General features: G+C 35.6%; 1 protein-coding gene across 1 annotated transcript in view; it reads left to right on the top strand.

Moving 5' to 3' along the window:
• The first annotated feature begins 798 nt into the window (after positions 1-798).
• THSD7A (thrombospondin type 1 domain containing 7A) overlaps positions 799-26,646 on the top strand; it is a 273,039-nt gene continuing 247,191 nt past the window's right edge. The window contains exon 1 of the mRNA XM_013183445.3: positions 799-830. The gene's annotated coding sequence lies outside the window, so the exon portion shown is untranslated. The remainder of the gene's footprint in view (positions 831-26,646) is intronic.

Below are 26,646 nucleotides of genomic sequence, written 5' to 3'. Positions count from 1 at the left end.
TCCCATTGACTTTAATGTGTGTAAGATTGGATTCTAATAGTCCAATAGCTGTGTAATTTGCTGTTGTTCCTCCAATTAAATACAAAAAGATTAATCTCAAAATAATAGCAGACGGGTCAAGACATTTTGAGAAATCCACTATAGTGACTATGTGATTATGTGAATTATTGGTCGCATGTAAATCTTCTTAAAGATGATGGATGGAAATCCCAGATAGAAACGGTGGTAACAATGCACCTTTTGTGGTCTCTGAAATTAATTTAATAAGTGTTTTGGAGATTGACTAATATACATGTAATGACTTTTTTGTTTAGGTCAATGTAAAGTCTAATATATCTTGGAGATTAGTATTGATCAGGGTTAAAGCCAAAATCAATCTTGGATTTTGAGGGTCGTTACACTTGGAAATAGGATGCAATACAGAAGATATGCATATATTAGGTTGTGGAAGGCATGTAGAGTAATTATGGGAAAATAAACTTTAAATTTGTTGTAGTGTCTAAAAATAGGTGGACAACCTGTTGAAAGATTAGTTACCTAAATAAGTAATCAGTGAGACTCCTTACATCTTTTCTTAGCTTAAGGGTTGATATCCAGCCTTCTTGTAGTTAGTATGAAAGTTCCCTTTTGCTTCAGCAGAGGAGGAATGTTGTTCTCCCTGTTTGAGTTCATGAGCTGGTGGTGTTGAGGAAGAGGTTAGTCTATCTTTGTATAGACATATTTTTTTTTGTAAATGGTAAATTGTTTTCTGTCTTGCTGTCTTTCTTAGATGTTCTGGTCAAATTGAATCTCCACAGTTTGAGAAGTGCATGCTTAGAGAAGTGAAAGAGGTAAATTACAATACAATGTACCTGTCAAATATTGCATGGTAAGCATAATCGATTTCACTGAAGGTGAACTAGTGCTGCTTGCTAGGTAAGAAATGTTCGAATAGATTTTTTTTTTTTTTTTTTAATCAGATGCTTTTTTATTTTTTCCTGATATGAAGTCTCTGGCCAGGGTACCATATCTAAAAACAACAGGCTGGAAATTTGAAGGTCTTCAGTGAGAGTTTTCAACCAAAGTAATTCTGAAAATCTGACTTTATTGAAATGTATATTCTGCATAAAGTAAAATAGTTCAAAAAGTGTTTTTTCAAAGATTCCATTGTAGAAGAAAATTTATTTTCACCTCAGATTTTCAGAACATGTTAAAATAAATGAAGGCTGTACTATTTATCTTCTGCACAAAAGTCATCTTCTGGTACAACTTCTGAGAGCTTCAGATAATGTTCTCCACAAGTAATTGATATAATTCCATTGATTTGATCTATCATCTAGCCTTATATATATGTCTCAAAATTATAGTTATGTTGGTAGGTTATGCATTTATATTTATAAATGTATATATATATGTAATCTTAATGATATATCTGACTGCAAAGGGAAGTTTTGGATATACACCTGTATGTATATCAAATTGAGGGACCTGAGGTCTTGTACTTGAAAATGAAAGCTTTATATGAAAATGCCACCTGTTGATATTAAAAATTATCTTAAGAGCTGCTCCACTAAAAGATATTTAGCTATTAATAAAGAGTTACATCCCAATATTATTAGCTTGTATTCTGTGAGAGCAAAGTGCAAAGGTTATAGCTAGAAATTCTCAGGCTAGGAAAGTCCATTTACCAGAATAGCTGTTCTTATTAGAGGACTTTTCCTGAATTTCTCGTAAATTATCCTCGGAGTAAAACTGCAGTGTGTGTATTAAGAAACTGTAATCTTGTTTGTACCTGAAATAACACTTTGAAATGTATTAGCAGGAATTTTTAGAGAGAGGACTAATGCCTTCTTTTGCTGTACTGAAAGCAGCAAATCCAATACAGTTACTTTTGATTTAAGGAAGGATGAGGGGAAAAAAAAATCTGACAACTGTTTTTCATAATAAAATTTTTAATAGTCAGAATTAACCTATTCTTGAAAATGCCTCAGAAAATATGACTTTTAGTGTAGAAATATTCTTCTTCTTGCTCAAATGTTTTGGGTGAAATTTGCAAAAGATTATTTTCCAATTAAGTATCCCTGTGAGATAGTATTTAGGTCAGTTTTACTAATTAGGAAAAATTTGTCCAAAACCGTATCTAATGCTTCCCATTTTTCTGTTTCAAATGCTTAAAAAGGAAGATGATAGAACTGAGTTATTGTCATCCTTTAACTTTCCCAAAAGAATGAAGCTGTATAACAGTAATATTTCTGGAGTGGAAGTGAAATCCAAGAAGAAAATGGGAAAAAAAGACAGTTTCAGAAGATTACTTAGACCAGGTGCAAGGAAGATTATATTTTCTGGGTTTTGGTGTTTTGTTATTTATGGATAGTGCATGAAAGTCAGAAAAAGTAGGCATTCTCCATTGTGCTCAACCTTGATATTAACACTTTCTCACTGTAGGAATTATTAATAAAAATAAATTATTAATAAAACACAGAAAGAGCTAATCTATCTTGAGCTGCCTAATCAGCCTTGAGATTCATATGGGTTTATCACAGCAACCTCTCCTTTAGAGTATGGAATTCCAATGAAAATGTACTTCATATGTGAGCCCTTTAATGAGAAAAGGTATTATGAAAAATCAGGTGGCTGCATCACTTTTCATATATTTTCTTTTAATTGTTGATGGTTCCGTTCAAAATGGGTCAGGCTTTCACTGCAACCTGACTTTGAGAAACTTTGGAATCAGTATGAAACTTGACCTACATTTTTGAACTGGGACTTCAGAAATAGGGCTGATAAAAATCAAGCTCTTTAAACTTTTTTTCTGTGTATAGAAATGTTGTTTGGTCACTGATTTATTCCCACTCAAGCAGTCCATGTATTAAATATGCAGTTTATTTATTCATTAATCGTATTCACTAAATGAAGTTGATTATCGTTTATGCTTGTGTAAGAGCACAGGTTGCTCAGATTGCATCTAGGTAGGTCTCTAAAAAGATCATGTATGTCTGAAAATTAGTTCCTTATAGTTGTAAAGGTTTTGTTGTTTTTTAGTAGTGTAATGGAGTGTTTTTGAAGTAAAACACTATTTTGCTTTTAAAAACAGTAGGTTTTTAATACTTTGTCATAAAGCTTTTTTTTTTTTTTTTTTTTTTTTGGTGTGTGACCTTTTCCAGCCCAGCCCCTCCATGATCCTCTAGTAAGTCCAAATGGCTTTTGTTTTCCTAAACTTGCTGTGTAAAAGGATGGCATATCCTCAGTCTTTGCCATACAGCAGAACCTGCAATGGTTGAAGATGAGTGATACTTGAGATATTTGGCACTGACACTAGTATTTTGTTGTAATTTGGTATTTTACACATTGACCTTGTCAGACTTAACAATTTTTCTGTGAGCATGTACAAGGTCCACATAAATTAGAAAAATGAGCATAGAAAGCATGCAGAGCACAGAAACTGTTGGCTTGATCTGATCCACCGACACCAAAGATGGTGGAAAGACTTTCATTAGTGTGGGTCTTCTTGGATGACTTTTATGCACTCTTTAGACCGTTTCTAATCCATTAAATTGCACTACTTTCTAGGTGAACCTATTCCAATTATCTGTGATTTTTGGTCTACAACAAATGTAGCTTTGTTTGTCTTGGAAAAGTTTACTGGTTTTGTGATGCAGGTTCCCCTGCCCCACCAAAGTTTTTAGGAACACTTGGGGTTATCACTTTTTTGTGTGTGTTCTGATTTAGGAAAGAAGCTGGTCATGGCTTGAAGAGAACTACATAGTTCTTTGACATGCAAGTAGCAATTTTGGTGATCCAGGTGCTTGGTCAACTTGCAAAATCATTAGAAGCAACCTTATTTGGCAAAAAGAGCAAATATTATATATAGTTCTGCTACAAATAACTTTACATTATGGATTTATGTTAGTAGACGATTAATTGTGGGAAATTGGAATTAAATGCCTCCCATCTGAATCACAGAATCATAGAATGGCCTGGGTTGAAAAGGACCTTAAAGATAATCTAGTTTCAACGCCCCTGCTCTGGACAGGGTTGCCAACCACTAGAGCAGGCTGCCGAGAGCCACATCCAGCCTGACCTTGAATGCAGTGGCTCCCATCCGAATGAGTGTACACTCAAGGCACAACTTTTCATAGAAATGCTACTGAAACAAAGGCCATTGTCTATTACTATTTGTTCTACTTTTTGCTAAATAAAAAGTGCAGACAATGGAGACTAACAACACTTATTGTAATGATGTAAAAGTAAATTCAAGTTATGCAGATGAAGTAATTAGAATCCTTTTGTTGCTTAAAGTGGCTTTTTTTAATTTTTTTTTATAATCTAAATTTTGCTATGTATAGTCTTGTGGTTAGCCCTATAAGCCTAGTGTAATGTCATTTTATACTCTGAACCACATCTTAAGCCTGGCAGCCAATTGCCGTTCAATGCAACTAGTATAGGAAGAATGGCTTTGGATAAAATTGCCTTGTGATGCCTTTTAGAAATTAACATTTGTCATCTTTTTTGCTTGTTTCTCATGAACAAAGGAGACATTTTTTCTCAGAGATATAAATGAAAGTATGATAATGAGTAGAAAATTCCTTCTCATGCTCTGGGTTACAGTACAATGAAAAATTGAGTTTCTGCTTTCAGACTTTATCAGCTGTTTGGAACAAATTCGGCTTAAGGTCACAGCTAAAACATTTATTTAACTGGTCTTGACATAGAACTTTATAGCTTAATAGACTTCCAAAAGAAATTAATAATTCAGAAAGATGTCCGTTAGGAAATTATTTAAAAGACTGTTTTTAAGCTAACAGTCATTTGTTACCTATGTAACGTAATTTCTGAAGAAGAACGGTTCTCCAGTAGAAAATAATTTATGGCAAGTCTACAGTAAGTGAATAAATTGCCAGTCTTCAATATGCAAAACACATTCTTCTACTTGCATGCTGTCATTAGTTCTTCTAACTATGTGTATCAGCTCATATACTTCCATATTTAAGTTTGGACTTGGACACCGAAGGATGTAAATAAGTAGAAGGAGTTAGACTGCAGTTTGGTTTATCCAAAAATATGCAGTGTGACCAGATCCTGATAAATACCACATACCATATAATTCAGGGGAAGTTCTTTGATGGCTTTGTTGCAATTAGAAAACTTTCCTCCAGAAGGTCACTTAGAACATAGAAAAGTTCATCATATGCTTTAAAGTAAAAAGCTCAGTTGTGATGTTGGATAGTGCTAATGCTTCTGCAGGGATTCATATCCCTGCATTCGAAGACTTCAGGAGTTTTTTAGTGTATATTTTCTATTATTTTTTTTTATAGTATAAAAAATAATATGGCACCAGCCAGAGACAGGGGACTATTTTATTTTCCTTCACTAGTTCAAAAACTATGTTAATAACCTCTAAATCACTTATTGGACACATTTTTTTGCAGTTCTTGATACATTGCAAATAAGATTCCTTAGTTCTCAGTACCCTGAAAAAGTTAATGAAATGAAAATGTTGGTGGTGGAAAGGAGTTTTTAATATATGTTTAATACTGACCATTGCTAAGTTTTCTTATATTTAATTTAAAATTAAAAATACAGAATATACTGAAGTTATTAAAATGTAAGAACAAAATATTTTCCCACTTATTATTGTTGGGGAATAGAAATGAAATTGCATGAGTATTTCTCCTGAATCAAAAACTTTTCAACATTGATAAATAATCAATTCTTAAGAAAGATTATAAGAAACAGAGGTAGCACACAGTGATGTTTTGCTTAGAGGTTACTATAGACTTCCACTAGTCAGCAGTTTGGTATTTTCAAAGTTTAGATTTTTGCTTGAGCATCATGTTTAATGACTTATGCTTTACTACGACCACAACCATCCACATTTGTTGTCTTGAGATCCTTCTGCAACTTTGAACATTCTGAATTATTATCATTATTGCTTCATCTGTCTTCCAGAAAGTTTTCATTGAACACTACAGATTCTTCTGGAACAATGCCGATAACCTTGCATCATTGTGAAAATGATCATTTTTTTCCTTAGCCTTTTGTTTCCTGTCTCTCAAAATCAGATATTAATACCTGTGTATCAATTATGATCTATAAATAAGCACACCTAAAATAATCTAGAAAAGTAATTTATTTAAGAGAATTTTATGAGGAATGGTCAGAAAGGTTTCTGGAAATTCAGTATCACTGTGGTAACAGCATTACGATTTCCCAAGTTCTTTAAAGAACTCTAGTAAATGCTTATTCTGATTTTTCTCTACAGAATTCATACTGATGTTACTATATTTGTATGTAGGATAATTCCATTCTTGATTATATTTTCAACCAATTTGCCCATTTTGGAAGGCAGATTTAAGAGCATGTTCCCTGTGTTCTCTCTGGGATCTTTTATTAAATTGTCACCACATTTGCTGTCTTCCATTCCAGTGATACAGTCTGATTTCAGAAATAAATATTTTCATATTTGGTCCTTCAGAGCTTTTGGATTAGTGCATTCTGGTCCTAAAGATTTGTTGCTATCCACTTCCTTAACTTTTTCTGGAACCTTTTGTTTTGCTGACCCTTCAGTTTGTAAAGTTTCTCAAGCTCATTGTACAAAGAAAAAGAGGAAAACAAGCAACCCACCTCTAGAGCGAAATCTCCAAGCTGTTTGCCATTACAGAGGACTCATTTCATTTTTTTTTCCTATAGCTTTATTTTACTTGAGTACATATTTTTTTTTGTCCAACAATACTTTCTAGCTTTTTCTTTTTTTTTTTTTTTGATTGGTTGGGGGAAAAATGTTTGTTATTAGTCTCTGTTTTAAAATGTTGTCTGCAGTTGTTTTGGCCTCTCTTCCTGTAGTTTAAACTTGCTGATTATTTTTGCATTTGCCATGTTTTTGCACTTGCCAAGATTGGGATGTCCTTTTGCTTTCTTTGTAACACTGATTTTTTTGGTTCTCTTAATCTTTTTGATAGATGATACACCAGTGCTGTATGGCTGTTATTAATTGTCTTTAGATACACCACTGTTGTCTTTTAAACTGACTCATGTTTTTTAGACTTTGTATATAGGTCTCCTATTTGAAGTTGTTAAAGGGTGGTATAGGTCAGTCTTACTAAGGTGATGATTACTCTAGTTCTTAACTGTGGTGGATTTGTTCATCTTTTGTGATTATTTTGAATTACAATGTTATTAAAGAATGGCCCTTCAGTAACAGTGGGTTTGAATGAGATGCCATGCAGTACTGAGCACTGAATGAAGTGTTGTTTTCCCTATTTTCTGTGTTTTTAACTGGTACTCCACTTTTATCCAATCTGATTTTGGGGAGTAGGGAGATGCTATAACTGTTGCATTTTTCAGACTTTCTGCTTTTATATCACCCCCTCGCCCTCCCCCTTTTTTTTTTTTCATACCATTTGTTGATAAACAGCATAGCCCAAATACCACACTATTTTCAATTAAATGAATAGAAGTTCTAACATATTTTTGAATGGTTAACTTTCCTTCACTTGTGAGTAAAGGTATATATCTAAATGTATCTATTTGCAGGTAGAATATGTTATGTATATTTATAGAACATAAATATTATGTGTTTGTATAATATATATACTTATATATTCTGTATAGTGTTTTCATGAATGAATATAGTTCTTTTACAGATGTATCCCATCCCCTCATTCCAGTACCATTTATATCCTCTCATATTCTTTCTACTACCATTACATATATGTAATAGAGATCTATTAATATTCTATTTACTTTACATGAATAAATTACCATTTCACACATAGGCGTGTATATACACATGCACACAAACACAGAGGCATATATGAATTCACATACTCCTATTTTTGTTTTTAACATTAATATAACAGCATGGACATATTTGATCTTAGCCTTTTTATTAGCTTTTATATATCCCGTTTAATCCTTTAACTATGTTATTTATTTATTTATTTATTTTTTAAATCAGATTTAATCAGATTTTTGAGATCTGATTAAATTTTGTAGCCATTCTTCTTTCTGTTAAAATTATGGCAGCATTGTACGAGAGTTCATTCAGGTGTCACGGAATCTGAAGTTTATACTGAGATGCTTCAAAATAGCAACTGTCTTCAAAAGTAATTTTTGATAGTCCCGTATCCATCTGAACAAAATCTGCAGTGCAGCTTCACCTGGAGGCAGGGATTTTGTGAGTCCTAGAATATATGTACTTCTACAGAGTTTAAAGTCTAACTCTGCAATTTTGTTCTTTGCTTCAGCAGGATGGGACAAGCATTCCTTATGAACTATAATTCTCTAAGTTTTTGGAAAAAGTTGTTGTGAGAAAAGTTCTAAAAAGAAAGATGCAATAGCAACCCCGTCTGCATAGCTGAGTAAAATTCATACCTTTGTCTTTGGCCCTGGATCTGGTTGCTCCTTCTGCACTTGCTGTTGTATTTTGAGAAGATTTATTCAAAAACATACTAAATATATTCTTTTTCTTGAAACAGCTCTCTGTGATGTGAGAATTGCAGGTTGAGAAGCAGCACTTGTATGTGTATTCATCACAGATGCAAACAGTGCCACTAAAGCTTTTCGTTCATAAGCCAGTGGTTCAGTGAGAGTGTTGGCATGATCCACGGGAATCTGAGTGCGCCCTTTGTGAACCTTTAGCTGGGGGCAGAGGGAACTTTATGTCATTCATGTCCTGTTTTTATGTAGCAAAGCAGGAGGGACTCACTGGCAACAGAGTGCTTTGCATGGGCTTTCAGTGACCGTGAACATTAGACCCGTGTAAAAATTGTGTGCTATCAGGTGCTGCGATTGAAGCATTTTGTCTAGCAGGTACATAACTCTTGAAAGATCTGATTTATTGCCTGTATGCAATATTAACGCTGCTATTTCTCATGCATTCAAACATTCAGAGGATTGTATCAGTGTTTCCTATGGTGGTACCACCATTGATGGTTGTGTCTTTTGGTGTCCTTCCAAACCATGAATTCAGAAGCATTATGAAAATACTGCCCTTAGCCCATGATGGGTAAGGACATTCCTGTTTTTTTGTTTTGTTTTGTTTTTCTAGTGGTCAAGTGCAACAAAGAGCCTCTGTGTGCTAAGTACACTTCAGGAAAAGGGTTTAGCTGTGTCTGAACAACAGAATTAAGAAACGCTGGACTTTGGAAACAAACCAGGAAGGATTGAAGATTTTTTTTTTTTTCAGCTGAGAGGGTACATTAACAGAATAAATAAAATAAAAGGATAACAATGGTCTCTGTTTAAGTAAACTAGAAGAGTTTTTAAAATGTGTTTGAAATCTGGATGTCAGTTTAATAGTGTAATCAGTGCTGAAAAAGGGCATGTGAGATTGAGCTAGCATTGCTCAGCCCTGCACTGCAGTACTTCCAGCAGGAAGCTGTTGCAGATGAGAGGAAGGTTTTAGGTGCTTTATTTTATTTTTTTAAATTATTATTATTTATTGTTACTGTTATTTATTTTTTTGAAAGATATGCTTGGTTAATATCCACTATTTATTTACTGTGGCCTCCTGTGTAATACAGGTTATAATTAACATCGAACTAGAGTACATCTGCCTTTGATTTTAAAAAGAATAAACTGGAAGGCATTGGTTGGGCTCATTTAAGTAACTGTGTTTTGTTTTCATACTGAGAAAAGTTGCATCTTGTTAGGAGAAGAACCAAATGTTTGCATGTTTCCTGAAATAGTCCCGTTTACTGGATGTAAGTGCTTTTTTTCCTAATGAGTTCCAATACAAACAATGATGGCAAGACAGTCTGAAGATTTTTACTAACAGTAAGAGTACACATTCATATAATCTTTGCTTGATTTAATCTTGCCTACCAGCAATAAAGACTTGGGCATCTTGTTTTTTTTTTTTTTTTGTCTGCTAATTGGCTTTTGTCAGGGCTGCACAGGATTAAACACTTCTTTTATAGGCAACATGAAAGTCAAAAGCCTGAGGGGATGAGGCTGGTGGCATTTCTTCTGTTGGCCTCAGAAGGAGCTAGGACTGAGCCAGAAATGTTGCAGTGTCCTCCTCGTGGATGCCGTTTTCTCCATAGCTCCATGTCTAAATGCACAATTACTGGGAAAAGGAGAAAAAGTCATGTGAGCTTTAGTTTATCTTTTAGTCCTGGATCCCTGTTTGTGTGCAAATGCTTTTTTGCTTGGTAACATTAGAAATAATTAAAATAATTAAGGTGGAGAAATGAAGGAGCCTTTTATTGTTTCTCATGTGAGAGAGAACTTGAAAATAAAACTGTGATTAATAATTTAGTATTAAATCACATTGAACTGTGGCTGTAGGAGAAGGGAGGTTCTAACATTTTAATTCCCAAGATTAAAAAAAGAATAAAAGAACAGTTTATTTCATGGTTGGACAGTTTTCTGTGAGAGTTGGTGGTTTTCCTGGGTTGTATACTAACTCCACTGACATGGGTTTGAATTTCTCTGTACTCTGGTTTGGTTTGGACTTGGAAAAATGAACACGTTGCTTAGAGGTGTAATGTGGCATATCCTTAAAGATCCCGTGTGACCCTGTTAGAATGAGATTAACATCCTGCCGTTGCTTTCAGACGACCAGAAGTTGTACAGAAAGTGCTGACCACTTACTAAACTCTAGGGGAGACCTGAGCTGTTTTCCATCAGTAGGCTGTTCTTGCTACAGGTTTCCCTCTGGCTTGAATACAAAACAGGGTAAGGAATGCTAAACTTCAATCCTCTTCAGGCGTTTTATCATCTCATACGATCATCTGACTTCCAGTTAAGTACTCTGGGGAAAGTTTGCCAAGTCAGCCCATTCTTGGCATCTTGCAGAAGCCGGCGTTGAGTTGCTGTTCCCTCTTCAGCCTTGTGATCCAACACCTCTGTGAAAAATACTTCACTTTCTTGGTTGTTCTTCATTGTACCTTTTGATTTTAGCATTGTTTTTTGGCCCTGCAGCTACCTGAGGTGGGATCTTGCTTCCATTTAATTGGCGGCCCGCATACCCCAGGCCTTGGTGTGTGGGCAGTTGGCTCCCTCCTGGCTTCTTGTCTCAGCCTTCAGCACTGCACCTCAGATCTCAGTCTGCTGGCATGGACCGTGTCCCTCTGAGGGTCCCGTCAGCAGTGCTGTGCTGGGGGTGGTTTTTCAGGATAAAATCAATTTAATTTGCTTTAAAATTGCCATAAGGAGAAACATGCCATGAAGTCTCTCTTCCTGTGAGTAATTTGCAACAGGCAAAATCTGTCACAGAGCATTAGTCGCACACGGTCATGCTGTGCTGCTAAGAAAAGAGCAAGTGAAACTAAAATGTTTTGAAAACAGTTTATCTCAAAAATAAATCTGTTAGCATTTATCTCAGTTATTCTGTACACAGTGTGTACTATTATGAACACAGGATCTTTTAGGAATTAGGCTTGTGGTCAATGCTTTGAATCCTAAGATCTCAGGCCTCTGATTCTCTTGCTCCTATAGTAAGTGATTTTGATGTTGTATGAAATACTGTCTTTCAATGGGAGGTAAGGAGCAAATAAACTCTTAGCATTTGGAGAGCCACCATATATTAACCCAATGGGTTTAATATATGAGAATGATTTCACTGACCCTGATAAAGATACAGACCTTGCTTAGCCCTTAAAGTTATCTTTACCGATATGATCAATCTTAATATTTGGTGGTGGTTATGCAAACGTAGGAATTAATAAATAAATAAATAAATAAATAAATAAAAAGGGGGGGGGGCACCGTCTACCTGTATCCATCTCCATGGGATGTAATGCCTTTGACTAGATTTGGTATGAGATAATTTACTTGTCTGAGCTCTCTATTGGTCCTCTTCGTGCTTTCAAAATATACGCTAATTGCTGCCAACAGCCAGACAGCCGTTAGTCTCCTCCTAGAATCCAAGTTCAAGTTCTCTGTTCTGGAATCTGTTCTTTATATGTCTTTGTGAAGAGCACTACATGTTTTCTGGATCTGAAGGCGTAAAATATTACTTCAAATAATTGCTATTTAATAACCTATTTTTTATTTTGAATAAATAGAATGTCATTGTCACTGCAAAACACTAATATGTCATTCTACTTCCTTAAAATACAGAAGAAATAGCTTTTGAACATTTCTGTCTTTTGTCTTGAAAATAACATCAAAGGACACCAAGTTTTTAACTCTGAATTCATTGCTTCATAACTTAGATGTTCCTTTCAATACACTTACAAGAGTATCACTGTAGCTGTATGAGTTTCTGAAAAAGTGCTTTCATGACCAAACTAGCCAGGATAGTTTCAACCATAGCCTTAACAATTAGTGTTTATTTTGTCTAATGAAGCATGATCCTAAAAATTGTATTTAATTTGCATTATTAAGTGTAAATTTATCTATGATTTAATTTATCTTTTTCTTGAGTCTAACTGTTTTAATAAATTGAGTTCTGGTAGAAACTGGAATATTGAAGCAGCATAACAGTGAATTATTGCAGAATCTGCTCTACAAATTCATTCTGAGTTGATTAAAGCAGACAGCTCGCAACCCTTAAATCAGCATGATCACAGAAGTGATTTTCATTGCTGAGAAATGTCACAGCAATACAAATGTTTCATTTAGAAAATAGATTAGCTCATCCTAGTGGAGGTGAATAAAAGGGGTGATTTGTTATAGTTTGTGTGCTCTGTTCAAAATCTTTCGGATATTCTCATTATATTATTGACAAAATTGAGGATAATTAAGATTGTTGGGACTATTTAAGATTATTTTGCATTCTTCTCTCTCAGATAGGATGGCAGTATGTTTTTTTTATCAGAAAAACTGAAATTGGATACTATAACTGAACATCAATGCAATTAGTGCGAGCCCAGACTAATCTTACAGAAAACATATTTTAGTGTTTTCTTTCCTGGGTCAAATCATAGTAAGAAAAAACAGATATAAAATAAGTCCAATTACTTGGTGAAAAAACTTATATCTTATCAAGAGTAAATTTTATTAAACTTCTCCTTTAAGGCAAGTAATAGCAACATCTTTCAAAACATGAATGTAAAAAGTTACTAAATATTTTAATACTTAGTCATTGCATCATTTGGAGAGAAAATATCATTACCCATGGGTTACAAGGGGTGATGAAGACAGTTATTGCTGTAAATAAAGCAAATAGGAGGTGGTCATATTAGTCCATACCATTAGCTTGCTTTTCAATTAAGCCCTATGGGTAATTGTTTTTGTCTCCCCACTTCTCAGGTGATGTTGTTTCCTTCTGAATAACAGTCATTTGTCCTTCTTCAGGTGTTGGCATGCTTTCATCACTTCTCTGTTGTAAACTGTACTCTGCCAATACACCTCTGTTAGTAAAGGAGCTAGTTGCATCTGGACAGCTTTAACAATCTAACCTAATTTCTTCAGCTCCTCATTAACCTAGAGTGCCAGGATCACGTTGAACCTTGTTGTTCATGTGGGCATTGATGTCCCAGGGTTAAGATGCTAGTTCTCATATGCAGAACATTCAGCTGATGGTGAGTGCAGCTCCAGGTACACCCAGGAGACAATGAGCTGGCAAGGGTTTGTTGGTGTCATCATGGGGAAAATGTTTATAGCTCTGGATTGACAGAAAGCTGCTGGATAACCTTTGCTAACAATCATTAATAGTCATCACTTTGCACAACACAAATAGAGGACAATTTATATTTCATAAAGCCAGCATATTTACCATAGTAAAAATTGACAATTGGCTGCTTCATTCCCTGACAGAGTTGTGGGAATGAGCAGAGTCACAAATGTTGCTTGGTTTGTTCATGCCAAAGTAATGAATGGTGATGAGTGGTAAAGAAGTAAGAAGTTTTGTAAATAAAAGAAAGATACGTACCAGTGCTGAGAATTTGGTGAAGGAGTACTGAACACAAGCTAAATTCTTTCCAAGACTTCCGAAGAGTTCTAAAGACTTTCCAAGACTTCTGAGTCCTCCTCTATCACTGTCAGCCAGTAAACCATACTATGTTTTCCCCACAGGTCACAAACCAGAAAAAAATATGTTCTAAGTTTTATCCAGATTGTGATATTTTAAAGCTTAGTGCTTTGTTTACTATAGGATATGCTCACTCCTGAATGAGTGTGACTGGAATTCAGCTTGGTACATTTTTAAAGGAAAAATCTTGTCCTACAAGTCCTCATTTTAAATTGGGATATTTTTCTCCACTCTTCTTCAAGAGCAACACAATTTTGATATATTGCTGAAATTGGGAAGTATAAATTCTGTTTTAGTGTTTATCAATACACTGACAAACACTGCTGAATTGTGTTTTTGCTGAAATTCCATTTGCTGTCTATGGAGAATCATTTTTGCATAATAAATAAGTTTAGAAACTGTCATTCAACTACCAAAAATGTTTAATTTGAATCTTTAAAAATGGGCCACAGCAAATGAATTTAATTAGGGCATGCTGTCCCAGAAAAACTCCTGCTTGACTTTGAAGATCTGGAACAAAAGTTGTCATTAGAAGGCAGCTGACTACAGGAGGGAAGAGACTGTATATTTTTTTTCTAAATCGCTGTTTTTTTATTTTTATTTTAAAGAGTACATAAGCATGTCAGTTGAAATTATAGCATGTTTCAGCACAATAAGAGTAATACTTTGTTAAACTTACTGATGTAAAATGGGGCAATTGTTGAGTGTGGTGCTAGCAGCATTGAATTCATAAGTATTAGTAATATCGTAATATCGTGTGTAATTTTTTAATACTTGCTCTACCGCCCTCTACCTCCCCCCCCCCCCCCCCCCCCCCCCATTTTATGTTTTCGTAGTATGTAAGTGAAGGAAAAATATCAGATTGCACAAAAGCTTTCCTGAACTGTTTTTAATCAGAGAAAGTCTTGGGGCTTCTTCAGTGTCTTAAATGTAGTTAAGGCATATACTTATCAATATGTATACGCTATCTAATGATAAATACTGGTTTGGGTTATATTCTTGTTTCAGATGACTAATGGATTACAGCGAGACTGCTGTTGGGTGTAACTCACTCGAGTTTATTAAAATCCACTACAATCTATGCAGTGGAGTGTTTTTTTACAAGATAGAAGCAACAAACCAGGCATGTCCAATTGAAGCAAAGTGCTCTTAGACCTTGTTAGATATAATCTAATACATAGCGTTTCTCTTGTTTTACCCTCTAAACCTAATTGTTTTTGAAAAATGCACATTTCATTGTGCAAATAGCTAGATGGCTAGCTGACCAATTGCCCAAGCAAATATAAGACTAAAATCCATATTAGAGCAATGAAAGGATCTTGTTAATTTATAGTCTAAGAGAATGGTTGGTCGAATGCTTACCCAGCTCCTGGTCCTAATTTACATTTATCACAGAGTGAGACTAAATTTTATTTTTCTGTATTTGTTACTGTTAAAATAGAAGCAGAAATATGTTGTGGAACATTTCAATCAGAACATAAATAATAGTGTAACATTTATTCAATTTATTGAGTTTTTATCGTTGAGAATTTATCTCAACATATACGATATAAAGTATAGTGAGCAAAGTACATGAGCCTATTTTATTTCTTAGATAGAAAAGTGTTATTTCCTAACCAGTATTTCTTGTTTAAGCATACATAGTAGAGCTGGAAATATTAGCCAAATACGGTGTAAACTTTAGAGCTGAATTTCTGTGTGTATCTGTGCAGTTTTGTTAGTATGTCCTTGCACCACATCTGTAGTCACTCTGCCATACTCCACGGGGGCAGAAGTGATCGCACATGTGTGTCTCTGAACCTTTTTTCATGTGTGAAGCAAGACTGAAGTAATATTGAGGAGTATTGAGATTTCTGCAGATGCACAGGGCATTTAATCACCTTTGGAGTTGTGGAGGATGACTGTGCCATTTTCCCTATGAGTTTCTGACAGCACAGCATATCAGAGAGATGTAGGGGTGTGTCACAGGTTGCAAAGAAACTCACATTGTTGTAATTTGGGCCTGAGTTTGCATATTCTCTACTCCTTATTATCTGTCTGCCATAATGGCCCTTTAATAGGTCACCAGTAGGAAAACTATGTATTGCCCACTCTGCCCAAATATGATTCCTGAAATGCTGAAATGTTTTCTAAAACCAGGGAATTGCATGGGCTGTTTAGTAGGGAGAAAAAAAAGACATCCGCTAGTGCTAGAAGAGGTGTCCTCAAGTCAAGGTTTCACATTCTGCATTTCAAAATTCAGAAAGCAAAGCCTTCCTCTGCAGTGGGCTAAAGCCCTGGCTGGCCCCTGGAGGAGAGAGGCAGCATCTCACCTCTTCCCATGAGCTGAAGTGGAAGGAAGGTTGGAGATGCTGACCAGTGCAGAGACCAGCAGGAGATCTGGAGAGTGGGACTTACTGCTTCTCCTGCCAGCACAGGGGCAAAGTGAGAGGCTCTTGTTCTCCAAGGAGATGAAAAGCTGAAGAGAAACTAAAGGATTAGTCTCCCTCTCTCTCTCTCAGTTGTCTCTTGATAAGGCAACAAAGCTTTGGTGGTTGTGTTGCTTGGGGGCTGGGGTGGCGAACAGCCTTTAGATTTTCTGCTTGCTCCTAAATATAGTTTTCTGCATTCATAGGCTATATCGGAGCAGTAGTATAAACTAGTGCTAGTTTTAATCTCTTTCAGCACCCTGTCAAATAGGCTTTGAGAGACTGTATATCATGTATCAAAGAGCTTTTCTCAAAAGTGATACTTCTCTTAAACATTAATGGTAAGTTGCACACTATGAGCTGGGCTTCTAAGATGAATCACAAAAGATTGGAGTAAGCCTCAGAGGGCTTTTCTACAGGAGATAGTCCAGACGTCCAAATGGGTAGATTATTTTATCCTTTTAGAACTATTAAATACTTACAGTCAGTTAAAACCATATAATTAGATTCCTGCTTATAGTCTGTTTTTCTCCATAAAAAGGTAATAATGTGTCTTGACTTTTATTTTATTGCAGTCTGGCTTATTTCATAGAATGTAGCTAAGCTTCAGTGGAAACTGAGATGGCTTAAAATGGTTTGAAGCTTACTTTTATTAAGAAGGTAGTAATATTTCACTGGAAATGCCTAATTCCGCAAGAGTGAGATCAAAGTGCAAAATGAATTATCCAGCTGTAACTTAAGATTAAACATTTATAGCTTTTACACAAAGACTGTTTCAGTGGATATTTGTAATAGAAAGACTGCTGACAGTTTGAAAATTTAAATGCATGTAGACCTTTCAAAGACCTTTCTGCAGTGGTATATAGGTACAATGGCAGCTCATACAAATCATCCCAGGTTTGAATTTTGATAGTTGTGTTTTTGCTACAGCCTTAAAGACAGTGTAAAATGCAAAAGCTGCGCAGGACCTGCCTGGCCAAAGCAGCTGGAAGTGCTTGGAGGGGCTGAGGCCATGAAGCTGCCAGCGTTGGGAGGCAGCTTCTTACTTGGGCTTATGGCACTGAGACGCAGCCACAATTTCCTGAAAGCTGGTGTGGATGACACTGTACCTGCTAGAAAATGTTCTCATGCTAAAGCTGTGTTATTATCAATTTTGCCCTACAATAACATGTATTTTATTTCTATTTACTGTTTAAATAGATTGAGTAGGAGTGTGTTAGTTATATAGCAGTTTTCTTTCAGTCTATTATGAAAAAAATTCCTGCAACTTGGATCAAAATCCAAGTTTCAGTATTTCTTGCTATATTTAATTTGATCTTAAATAGTCATATTTATTCTTTAAATAACACTTTCTGTATCCTTCATATTCCTCATGACTTCAAAATCACTTAACACTATACTCCAACTAGTGTGGCATTCAGTAAGATTTGGTCCTAATTGGGCTTCACATGTAAGGTAGCTCTTGGAGCAATCTTAGATATCTTACATTGTGGATTTACTTCATGAGGGATTCTAACCGTGACCTAAATCTTAAGATTGTTCTGTGATAAACTAATCTCTTAATTGTTACAGATGCATAAAATAGATTTTTTTCCCCATTCTATCCAACTTTTTCATAGTAGTCAGGAATTCTGACCTTTCAAAAATCTCAATGTAATATCCTTTTTAAAAGGGATGCAGTGCCGTGTTGAAGCATTTGTATATTTTCTGTCATGCACAAGACTGATGTGAGACCAATAATTTGTCAAATAGTTTGATTTTGAAACTTAAGTTTCCAAATTGTACCATGCAGTTTATAAAAGCAGAAGACTCACAATTATTTCTCTAATTGACAGGAAAGTATTGCATAGCATGACAAAGTTGATGGAAGTATTCAGATTTATTTTTTTTTGGCTATTGTAATTAAACGAAGGCATAAAAATATTCCTCCAAACTGATAATTCAGATATTCAATTCATTAGAGCCAATCTGTATTCTCAAACCTTTTTGTTCAAGGTTTTAAACCCAATAAAAACAACTTGATTGCAAAATTCATATCTCTGCTTTCATATTAAGACCTAGTGGCACTAATGATCAGTATACTGCACAAATACCGCACGCAAAGCTTGGCTGTGTTTTCCAGTGTCACAGGATGTGTCCATCTCCTGTGTTCTAGTTGCCACAGATCAAATTATCTCATGAAGTTCATGATACTGCTGTCCTGAGTTTTGGCTTTGGCATCTTCTGTTAGTGTTTTGATCTTTCATCCTGCTGAGTGCAATTGTGAAGGGCTGTTTCCATTGATCTCAATTCTGACTGCAGTAGTACTTTGTACTAGCATTACGTGCCTACAAGTTAATGTGTTGTGCTTAGATACTTGAGACAAGAGCTGGCTTCTCTTTCTCAGGGACTAATTTCATATTTAAAAAGATGTTTTCTCATGTGTTCCTAAATGTTTCGGAACAGCAAGTGTAGTTTAACATTTCTGCAGATACCTGTTCTGAGTCTGGATTGAGCTATTTGTGGAAGACACCATTATAAACAGAACTGGAATGGTTAAGGTTTCCAGAGTCCAAGGCAGAAATTTGTAACCTGTTTTGTGGTGCTGACTGATAAGTTTCTGTAACTTCAGTACAGAGATCTGGTTTATATTTTAGCACGGCTTGTTTCATGTTGCTGGCACCTGCATCAATAATATCGCCAAATAATAGTAATTATGTATATAATCAAGGTAATTTGAAATTAAGCCTTCCAAAGGAAACACTAAATACATAGAACAAGACAGGCTGTTAGCTCAATTTTTGTTTAATTTAGAGTAATGTTATCATTTTAAGTGTTGATTAAAGGTATCGGCTGTAGAGCATTACATTCAGCCCTGTTTTGTGCTCACTGGATCAATGAGTGACTTAATTATTGTATGCTGTTCAGTAGATGCCCTTTTTGGGTGTTCAGCAAGTTACCTGGTGCCAGCTGAGAAATATTGGGTTTTCATTAAGGCAAGAAGCTTTGCCTGTTTGAAGAGAGTAGTACGCTCATTAGAGTGACTAAAACCAAAATAAGCAAGCATAAATTGTTTTATGATCCTTATGCTGACAAGGGTTGTGTGTATGTATTTCTTACATTCTTATTCTATGTCTCACCATCACAAAACTCAAGTGAAGATGAAAAGCAAGTTTGTGTGCAGCTTTGTGCTAGTAATGAATTTGTGAATTGTCACCTTTGTGCAGAGTGTTTTAGTCCAATTCAGATGTTGTTTGGTTGTGTGATAAACAGACCGCCCCGATGCATATTTTGCTGCATGTAACTCAGGAATAACTTGACAAAGATTGTTTCTACTTGGCATGCTTGTTCAACAAGTCCTCAGTACTTTTTAAATTATTGTTTAGTCTGTTCAGTGGTGCTGGAGCAGTATCCATGCCTGCTCTATCCATCCATCCATGTGTGACCATGGATGTAGTTGCAGGAAGCCACTTGATCCAGGCTGGGGTAATGTGGCAGCAAGAGGCTTCATCTGGCAACACTGAACAAGGACCAAGGCACTGGTGGCTGTCACGCCACATGGATGCCACGTCATCACCTCTCAGCTGTTCCCAGCTGCAATTGTTCTGGCAACCTTCCTCAAATGTACAACAGTAGTGCCATTGATCTCAGCAGCCATGGGCTTCCTTTGGTTTCACCATGCTGGGCCGAAGCCATCTGTTCCTGGACCCAGTCCATGCTCCGGGTCCCCCTGCCCCTCGATTGGACTGTCATGGATCTACACACACAACCAATACTTTCCATTCAGAAATGTGTTTATCTGTGTTGCATTGTGTTTCCTTCCCTGAATGTCAGATAACATGGTTATGTGCATGATGTATTAAGCCATAAATAATCACAAGGAACTGCATTATGTAGCTAGATTTGGTAGTTATTCCCTTCCCTGATCAACATTATGGGAGCATGGTAGAATTTAGTTCAGTACACTGTACGTACTGAACCGGTACAATAACTCAAAAAAAAATTTGTTACTCGATTGTCATCACTTGACTGAAGAATGGTAAGAAAGTTGATTTGGAATTAAAATATATTAAAATATTTAATAAATAAATAATGTAGCTTAAAATAACGTAGCATTTTGTGTAAATGGACTGTGTACATTTGCAAAGGTAGGTAGTGTGTTTTGTGTAGTATAAAGTTTTAAGTAAAGCCTATGTTTTTTTCTTTTTTTTTTTTAAAGTAAATGATGATACTGTATACTCTTACTATTTAAAATCTGATTGTAAATGCATATGACGACTTTGTCTTCGGTAACGATTCCAGTTAATGGAGAAGTAATATAAGGATACAGTTGTGCTCTAGGGTATTTGAAAATTGCCTGGAGTTTTCTGTGTAACTCAAGGCATTTTGACAAGAGAAGTCTAGGGCTGTGCTAATTCCTGTGACAAATTCATGTCATATTTCTATATTATATTTCACAAGAGAGAATTTACTGTTTCTGCCTTTTAGATTATCTGTATGAATACAAGATTTCTATCTTATAAGATAATTAGTTGTTATCTGTAAATAAAATTTATTTTCCATTGTCTCTGAACTATTTGTGGTAACATGATGTGTGTCACTTTATGGTGTTAGAGATTACTAGTATAGGAATTAAGAATAGAAATTACAGTTAGTCATGTGAAATAAAAGAAAAAGTAGATAAAAGCCCGAAATTCTGTCCTGGCATTGAAGTTGATGTTTTCATTTGAAGTTCCATTTCACCACAAAATTATTGTACAGTCCTGTCTAAGTGCACATTGGCTAGTAGTTTTTGTTGTCTCTGATTGTAGTAAACCTCAAATAATAGTTTCTTTCAGAGTGGTTTTGGGAGCTATTTACCTCTCCTACATCTCACATTTACTTCAAGCACTATGTTCATAGCTAAAGCCCTAATTTTTAATGGAGGTAGATTCCTCTAGGGTGCAAGCCAGAGTTATGTATCTCAGTTAGCAGTGCGAATAACCTTCATGAGCCAAACTGTACATCTGGGGTTGTTCAGTCAGCTTCAGTGCACTCAGCAGGATTGCATGGATGCAGTAGAGATCAGAAATTGTTTAGTATGCTCTATTAGCATATATTCTTTCATTGAGAATAATAGTCTAATATATTATTCACTCCTTTCCTAAAATCACGAGGGTGTGTGATGAAAATTATCTTTGTTTTATTCTATTTTTAATGTGTGATGAATTGTTTTAAAGCCCTTTGTATGCCCAACAACAACAACAAAATCTCTTGCTAGGAGAATTGGTTTGAGTGAGTATGTTAATTCTGTAGCCAGAGTTAAGACTCTGTGCTCACACTAATCAGTTAATTCTTGAAAGGAGTTCCAGTAAAGTAAATAACCTAGGCTGAATATGTAAGCAATATTAGGTATGCACCATAATAGAAGCAAATTGCTGTGGGCTAAATTTGGTAAATTGGGACAATAAGCATTACTAAGCCTTCCCTAGGGAGGGAAAAAGATGACCTTTGGCCTGAATTTACATTCCAACAAAAGAGAAAATACATTCTAATTCCTTGCATTTTAAGTTGATGTTACTTTTCCAGCACTTGGTTGGAACCTCTATTGCTGGAATTAGCAGTTAAAGAAACTAAAAATTGTGGATCTATTGGAGATGGTAGCATTCTCTGACCCAAATTTTGGAGTACTAATATGGGTCTTTCAAGCTGCTTTTTTTGTTGTTGCTTTTTTTTTTTTCCCCCCTAATACTATGCTAAGACTACATAGTTTTAGATGTAAACATGTATTTTTAGATTATTTTTTTTGTGCTTTAATGTTATATACGTCTGTCCCTTTATATAATATTTCTTATGGAAGTTCCTAATCTAAGAATGTTAAGCATAGCATGACTGTTGTCACGGAATGCCTACCTGGGGCTTTATTTACTTGAAGTAGCTAAATGTTTTCTGAGACTTCATTATTTCCAGGGATATTGTATGTACCTAATTTACCACCACAGGCTTACACTTTTGTCTTCCAGATTCTCAATTAAATCAAGCATGAGCTTTGAGCTGGCTCTGCATTAAAAATGCTGATAATCCCATTGGAACAATCTATCTACCACGTTCTGGGAGCACACCTTCCTTCTCAAGTTTAGCTGCAGTCTGCCTGCCTGACAATACTGGGAAAAAATGTCCCTTTGGGGACGATTGTGTAGCTTTCCATAGGAAAAGGGCAAACTTTCAGTTTCAAATAAAATTGAGAGCGAAGATGTTCAAACAGGACCAAAATAGGCCCTTGGGAACCTTAGACACCCTCTGGGAGACATTCTGGTCAGTCTTCTGTAGAGTTTGTGGAATGTTTATTTCCAGATCAAGGCTGAAGACTTGACCTATTTAAATATGCAAGGTGAAGGTAAAAATTACATACAAGCAATATTCGCACTTGTGTGTATGTATCTGTCTAAGTATATGTTAGACGTAAGTATACAAACAGACCTGTATCTGTTAGGTGCAATGAAATATTTGGCTGGAGTTCCTGATGTTTAGCATGTTAAATAAAGAAGTAGCTTGGAAGTCCCGGTTGTGTTGCTTGTGCAAAGAAACGTACATGCTCAGTATTTTCAGCCTATCCAGTCTCTGTGGTAAAGGATTCCTCTTCAGTGAATTAGAAATCACCATTTATCTCTAGGAAAGGTTCACTGAGGTGAATGTGTAGGATATAAGACTTGACACACTCTGTGATGAGTGTATATCATGTGTCCTAATCATGCTTCAGAAGGGCTTTTGCTGTGAAGCTCAGATAACACACAATCTCTTTCTGCTGAAGGGTTGTTTTTTTGTTTGTTTTTGTTTTTTTTTTGTTTGTTTTTTTTTTTTCTTTTACCCTGGAGTGGTCAATCACAGTGACATTAGGTAGGATTTGGGCTTTATTTACACCCTGTCTTGGCTCATCTGGCTCCAGGAATTACGAGAGACAATTTTAGACATTAAAAAAATAAAAATAATTAAAAAAAATGTCCTTGCAGTGTCTTTTTGTAGCATTTTGCTTTTGCTAGAAAAAACATTCACCAATATCTCATAGCTATTTATTTGGCCTTAGCATTTATGCAGATTGCATGGTGCTGTCACAATTTTTAGTAATTTAAGCAGTCTTTTCTAGAACAATAAATCCAAATGACCCTTGATCAACAATTTTTGTAATTGTTTTCTTTTGCATATCCCACACTAGCCAGCTACCAGATGTACATCAAACTGCTGTAGCTGGTTTTTGAGCTATACATTGCATATGTTTTGTATTTTATATAAAGAGAATATAACAATATGTAAAGATTTATGACTCTTTTAAATAGGATCTTTACAAACTCTGCTAGTGTCTGGCCTAAATGTTCACTTGGATTTGTCAATTTATGTAGCAAGTTTGTATTTGAGAGCTGGATAGAAATGACCGTATATCCTGAAGAATTCTGAAATTCTGATAAACAGCCCAGACATTTTGTATATGTTTATTAAAATTGTGACATAAACAGAAATGCCTGCCTAGAGCAACATACCAGTTGCAATTAGCTCTTTTGATGGATCTGATTTATTTATTTCACACCCACCTCTTCCTCTTTCTTCAGCCAGTTTGGGTGGAAGTTGGAGGGAAAGTACAACCTGTACTGCCAGCCTTTCCTCACTTACGTCTTCAGGCCATCATCACTCTGATCAAACTCCATTCAGTGCTACCTAGAACAAGCCTCCGCTGCATGAATTTCCAAGTAACAAGTTTCCAGTACAGTGAAGCACACATAAAGACTGTTTAAGTGAGGATTAATTAATGTTCTTCAATCCTCAGAGTTTTTGAGCAATGTCAATCAACAAAACAGGCATCGCAATATGCAAAACTTCAAATAAAAAATCACAGCACGTAGAAGTATGGGAACAATAAAGCCAGTTTAGTAAAAGTGGTAAAAGCATTGTATATGTTGTTTGACTATATATTTAAAATTTTTGTTTGTTTTTTGGAAGTGATGCATGCAGTAGCAGTTAAGGCTGTGTTTAGGTTTTCTTTTGGGGTGGCATGGGGAGAAGAGTTATGGAAAAGGAAGAGCTAATTGTTCTACTTTTTAAATGATGCATCTGTGCCACTACAAAACATGAGAAAGTCTGCAGTATGTGGAAACTCAAAGTAATGGTTTCTGCTATTTCTTATGCTTTCTTGAAAATAAAGAGTCAAATAAGGTTTTGATGAAGATAATTTCTCTGTCTAGCACTGTTCTAGACCAGACTTCAGTACTTCGTATTTTAAACACAAACGCATTTAATTGGAACTGCACATGATCATAAATTTGTCTTCATGTTGGTTCATTCTTTTCTGTCTTTTCAGTACTACTTCCCTTTTGTGCTTCAGACATCTTCAGTGTTCCTCTAGCTCCTGCCAGATTTCTGAGCTCTTAGAGCTCCTGGCCATTCTTAAGTCACTCAAATGTCATTCTGTATCCTATATATATGTACTTTTTCCAGTAATAGCCCTTGGTCTTTCTCAGTTTATTTGTGTTTAATATTGATTTTACACAGGAAGCCTCCTATAGGATGTTTAAGTTAACTTAGTGGATGTAGACATTGCCCTGCCCACTGAGGTCTGCCCAGTTTTCTTTCTATCTGCATCTCTGTTTATACTTCCTATCACGTATTCTTTTTAGCCCTGTGGCATTTACTTAGTTATTTTTATTTTAATGTTTTTCATATGCATTTTTCCTTTGTAGATAAGTGATCATGTCCCACTTTCATAGAAAACAATAAGCCTTGTATATCAGAAGTCAGTCTTTCTTAGTAAATGCTAACAGCCTAAAACGTGATAAAATGTTTTTCTTCCTCAGTGTTTTCAGGCTTAATGCTCTTTTGCATCTAAATGTTCAGAATCATTGGTATTCATGGTTATCAAGTTCAGCTGGCTAGTTTAAGACCATTTTTTTGTCAGCTTACAAGGGTATATTTGGCTTGTCTTTACTAATCTTAAGTCCTGTTTCTCTTCAAGTGTCCATACATCATCATCTGTATCGTATGTTCATGTTTTCTGGTGTTAGCGAAGTTATCTGCATATCAAAAAAGTTGCTGCAGGCTCATCCTAAAAACTCCCTAGCAGTCATACTGCTTTCCTAGAACCACTGTGTAATGCTGTAGGGATCCATGTGGGGGGAACTATGTATCTCCATGCAGTAATCATTTATTAAGATGAATAGGGGCAAAGATGTCACTCAATATTACTGCTCTGACATTTTGAATCAGAAACACTCCAATGTATCACTATAATAATTGTATAAAGGGTTCCAGACTCTTAGTAATTCAGAGACCATCTCATACTATGCAATGATTACATTTATTCTTTAAATCTGCTAGGTACTGGGATCCTGTGATCTTTTGTCTTTTTCATTCTCTCTCTCTCTCTCTCTCTTTCTCTCAAAAAAAAAAAAAAAAGCATAACTGTGTTGTAACCTCTGTCTTAAACATTGTGAATATTTTTAAGTCAGTACCTCCTCAATTTTCAGCCTCTGCATTGGACTAACTGTTGAGTTTGGAAAACTGCAAGAAAGGTAAGAAAGAAGGTTCCAGCAAAATATACGGGTTGCAGACAACAACAAAAAAGCTTTAAGCAGGTGAAAAATGGACCTGTGAGTTAGGCTCCCTTCACTGTTACGATGCTTCTTGCCAAAATGTAACAGGCTTAAACTTATCGAGTTAGCCACAGCACAATAACTCTTCTTGTTTAACTTTGCTATAGTAGAGTGGATTGCCAGGCAGGCTTGCAGGAGCTCAGCACCAGCTCTTGGGTAGTGGATGTCGATGATCCTTTCCTGAGTCGCACTTTGTCTGATGGAATGATGCATCCGAGTCATCAAGATATTTGGGTAAAAAAACATGTTTAGTTAAAAACCTAGGTTTATAATAAAAGAGCAAAGTTACAGAGATATATTTTAAATTAGAAGCTGTTTTAATACCATACTTTAGTAGCATACTTAGTGGATCTCCTTATCAGCTCCAATGTCTTATATAGCTTTTGAGTTTGGTCAGTGTGACCTGAAATCTTTTGAGCACTGCACTTTTCTGTTTGCATCTCTAAAGGAAATATCTAGAGCAGGCTGTTTGAGAACATTATTTTCTCTTACCAGGGATGACATGGCTTGATCCTAGCTTTCTTTTTGGATGATCCTTGTTCCCAGAGATGATACTGTTGGATATCATATAGTAATATCCTTCCTCATCTTTCCCAAGTTTCTTAAAAATATTTGTAATGTCTTATCTTGATTTGATTACATTTTTGGCTCTAGTCTTTAGGGTACTTTCCTCTGCCTGCAGCGTTCTTAAGGCAGAATGTCTTCACAAAATGTGTTTGTAAATATTGTGTTACTTCTGTCA

This window comes from Anser cygnoides, chromosome 2 (genome assembly GCF_040182565.1).
Source record: "Anser cygnoides isolate HZ-2024a breed goose chromosome 2, Taihu_goose_T2T_genome, whole genome shotgun sequence".
NCBI classification, from domain to species: Eukaryota; Metazoa; Chordata; class Aves; order Anseriformes; family Anatidae; genus Anser; species Anser cygnoides.
This window is presented reverse-complemented; position numbering and strand designations above follow the sequence as displayed.